Raw genomic sequence first — 4,446 nt, forward strand, 5'->3', positions numbered from 1 at the left:
AAAATCCTTGTCTCTAATCCAGGAGTCTCCTGTCTTGCCCAGCTTCCATGTGATTGTGGGAGGCTACATAGCTTGTTAGCTTTCAAATAGGATGAATCTTCAACCCTCCTTAGTTCTTGACAGAGCATTGAGAAATAGACTATTTATCAAGCTGCTCAGTCTGTGCACAAGATAATGACAGGTAGAGTGTAGTGTACAAACCCCATTCCTAAACTCCAGAAGTTTAGCATCAGCCTAGAATCACTCTTACAATGAGCACTTTTAGCTTCCAAATAGATTTGCAGGAATTTTATTATGAATCTATTCTTAAATCTATGCATTACAATCTGAATACCAGGCAGTCACTTGTCTATGTATTGATTCCTATGTTACTCAAATGTGAGAGGACTTGAATTTCCAAAACTGACATAGGAGCAAACATGTTTTTCAGATGGTCTTGTAATCTTCCTCCTGTGGGGGTAGGAGGAGGACCAGAAAGGCTACTTCTTCCCACTCTAAGTAAAATGTCTAAGAACAGAGAGTCTGAATTAATAGCCTGGTTCCTGTAACAACAATGATCATAATGCTAAGTGTTAATAACATACGAGGTTCAGGATCCTACCCTGAGTATTCTGTGTATGTCATATGAGTCGACTGTTTGGCACAGAATCCGGCACATAGCCAAGTGTGACATAAATGTTTGCTTGCATTATTATCACATTACCTAATTAAATGAGGTAAGAACTCTTGTGTTCATGTCTTAGAGATGAGAAAAGTACAGCTTAAAAAAAAAAAAAAAAGTACAGCTTAAAAATGTCAATGACTTGGCCAAGGATAATGGGTTAGAATGTTTTTGGCTGCAAGTACAGAAAACACATCTGAAAGCATTAAACACAACAAAAATGTGGATCACCGCACATAAAAATAAGTTCAGTGGGAGCAGTGCCAGAATTGGCTACTATATCAGCTCTCTCTATTACCAAGCACCCTGGTTCTTTCCTGCTTTTTGCCCTACCTTCTTCAACATATTGGATTTCATATTGGACAAGCTTTCACCTCACAGTCACAAAGTGACTGCAGCCCTTCCAACCTTTATATCCCTGTGAGAAAATAGCCAAACTTTTCCCAGAAGTTGCCCCGGAACTTCAATGATCTACCCTCATGTCTCTTTGGCCAGAATTGGGCCATATGCCCACCCCTATACTAATCACAGATTTTTGGGAGGGAACCAATTGAGCACTTAAGTGCATTTAAAATGAAGTCCTAAACAAAATCAATAATCTGCCCATAAAGAAGAGGAGGAGGTGGAGTTTCGGAAGCATCCAAAAATGGTTAAAACTTTGGCCTAAAGGCCCTACTTTTAACCTCTAGTGCTATACTTTCCATTAAAACGGAATGTTCTAGATCTCTACTGTCCAGTTTGTTTTCAGTTTTAATTAAATTCAAAGAGCCACCTGGGTCTAGTGGCTACAGCTCTGACAATGCAGGACCAGCATGTCAGCATTGGTGTAGGAGTGGTGATATACTACATGTTCTAATGCTGTAGAAATATAGCATGAGACACAAATGTAATTTACATTTTCCAATACCCACATTAAAGAATAAAAAGAAATAGGAAAAATTCATTTCATAATATACTTTATTTTACATCTATATCCAAAACATTTTTATTTCAACATGTAACCAATATAAAAGACATTGAGATATTTTACATTCTTTTGTATATCCGAAGTCTTTGAAATCTGAGGTATATTTTACACTTAAAGCACATCCCTACATTTCCAGTGCTCAGTAGCCCATGTGACCAGCACTGGTCTAGAGATTTCAGAGCATTCATGTCAAATTATCTTGCCCAACACTGGTTCACAACTCTGGAAAGGCAGCCAGATGAGAAATCAAGGTTTAGAAAGGCTGGGTTCTCAATCTTGAGTGTCATTAATCCCTTAGAGGGCTGGTCCCCACCTTCCGTGTTTCTAATTCAGCAGGTTAAGGATGCATATTTCCAACAGGTGATTTGAATGTTGCTGGCCTCAGGCCACTCTTAGCGAACCACTGCTCTAAGGGAGCTGCCCAAACTCATACCCCTCATAAGGAGAGGGTTCAGAATGAAATCCATGTTTTCTGTCTTCCAGCTCATTCTCTTCCACATGCAGAGTGATGAGGCCAGGATGCTGAGGCAGTCTGACGACAACTCCCAAAGATCAGATTGACACTCGATTTCCTCACTCCAAAGGGTTGATGGCAGTGTCTACATAATTTGGATACTAGTGTACCTCCGTTGTACCTCTCCCAGACCCGTGCCTTTTTCCTGCTGACTTTTATCTCATATGATTTTACATCCACTTTCTTTTGAGGAAATCATTTAATAAGTAATACATTGTTAAAAGAAACCTTCTCCCTTATACTGAATGTGATAGCTGGGTCTCTGGGGCAGAGTGGGGCTGCTTTCTCATGACATTGTCTACATATCACCAGAGTTCAGAGGGGGATCTAAAGAAGAGGTGATTATGTAAATCACTCTGACAATGCGCTGGATAAATTATGCCTTTAATATGCTCTGTGGCAGAAGTCATCAAATCCAAGCTGAGTACTGAGAGAACTTGAGATGATTTTCTAATCAGCAGGTGACAGAAGTGGCTCTCAGGACTGCTCTCCTTGCTGCGGGCCAAACCTCTCTTTGGTGCACTGCTGTTTGCAAAAAGAATTATTTCTCAGAAACCTGTGGTCCAGATGCTTCCAGGCCAGGAGACTCCAGGCATGAGGAGCACATTGGAAGTATGGAAATAGGGGAGATACATTTCCAACAAAGGAGCTATCCCTTCTGGCTTGAGGAGGGGCTGAGGCCCCTGCTCCACCCTCTGTCTAGCCTGGGAAGCTCAATGGGACAGCCGTCCAGCAGCTGGGACCAAGTGTAGCCATGGTTGACCCTCTCACCAGCTGGAGAATGCCCCTCTGACCTAGCCCAGCTCCAGCTCTGCACAACTTATAACAGTGTGATAAGGGGAGAAGTTTGGGCCTGATGCCAGATTTTTAAGCAACAGACCCTAAACAGGTCCCAGTATATACGTCCCACAGCAAAGGGACAGGTAAGATGAGAAACATCTGATAAATGGACTTTGTCTCCCACTGTTTCTACTCAGCATGAATGTTTCACTGGATCTTCTCCTCTGGTGGAGAAACACAATAGCTGGTTACCCTTCAGGTACATAGTTAGTGACTTAGGAGAGGACAGCTTTGAGGGCCAGCCACTCCAGCCTCTTTCTGCCCAGGGGACCCAAGAATGCTCCTTACCCTTCTGGAGCTCTCAGCTCCTTTGAGCAGAGGGGGCTCTGTTTGGTTTTCTAGATGTTTCTCCTGGCCTCTCCCTCCAGCACAGTGATTTCTGCACAGTGTGGCCCCAGGCTGCTTGCCTCTCTATAATTCCATTTAGTAAAATGTTGCATCAGTGCCCTTTAGAATTACCTGGAGAGCCTACCAGATATTCAAATGCCTGGGTCCCCCTCCAGACCAAGTAGTCAGAGTATCTGGGGACAGCGTTCAGGTATCAGTATTTGTGAATTTCCCCAATTGGACCAACACAAAGCCTGTGGAGGACACTTGGCCTGCAGGGAAATGAGTGCCTGGAAGCTGAGGTTATGTCAGATCCCCTGTCCTGCTCCAAGTGAGGGCTGGGGCCTCCTCTTCTATGGCAGCCTTAGCAGTGTCTGTGCCTAGCCTCTCACATCCCAACAACAATACTGTCATGCAGGGTATCATGCGGGGTCTCTGATCCCTCTCCCCACATAAGAACTCAGGACATGGTGAGGCCAAAAAGGAACACCCACCGAGCCATAGATAGGGGAGTCATACCACTATATTCTCGCTGGTGGCTGGGTTGGAGACACAGGAAGCAGGAGCCGCATTATCTGCAAGCTGCCGTCCACTTCTCTGTCAACCAACCTCACTTGCCAACTGCAATCTGCCTCTCTGCAATCCACAATCCACAATCCGCACTTGCTAGCTCAGTCACCATCCGCTGCTAGCGTAGCCTCAGCAGTTATATTAGTGGCCAATGGCTCACTGGTTACAGCTGATGGCTAACTAGCCACAGCTGATGGCCATCTGATCACAATAGATGGCCATTTACTACCTGAGCCAGCACCTTTCCACGTGAGGCCAAGAGCCTGGAAACTGACTCCTGGCTCTGTCCCCACAAACACATTATAGGAGTGATGACTGCTCCTTCTAGCTCACCAATTCTGAGAAAGAGGGTCACATGATATGGGAGAGCCCCCTCACTATAGGAATTTTAAGTCTCCTTTTCCCTAGTTTCTTAGCTCCCTGGTCCCTGGGTTTAATCACTTTTTAAATCAGTTTATTGGTCTTAAACTAAAGATTGTTCCAAGCCTGAATCATAGAATATCTCTCACCCCCTGTTTCAGATAACTACCCAGAAGCCTGTGATTTAAGCTTGTTAATTGTAATCAT

This window comes from Rhinolophus sinicus, linkage group LG13 (genome assembly GCF_036562045.2).
Source record: "Rhinolophus sinicus isolate RSC01 linkage group LG13, ASM3656204v1, whole genome shotgun sequence".
NCBI classification, from domain to species: domain Eukaryota; kingdom Metazoa; phylum Chordata; class Mammalia; order Chiroptera; family Rhinolophidae; genus Rhinolophus; species Rhinolophus sinicus.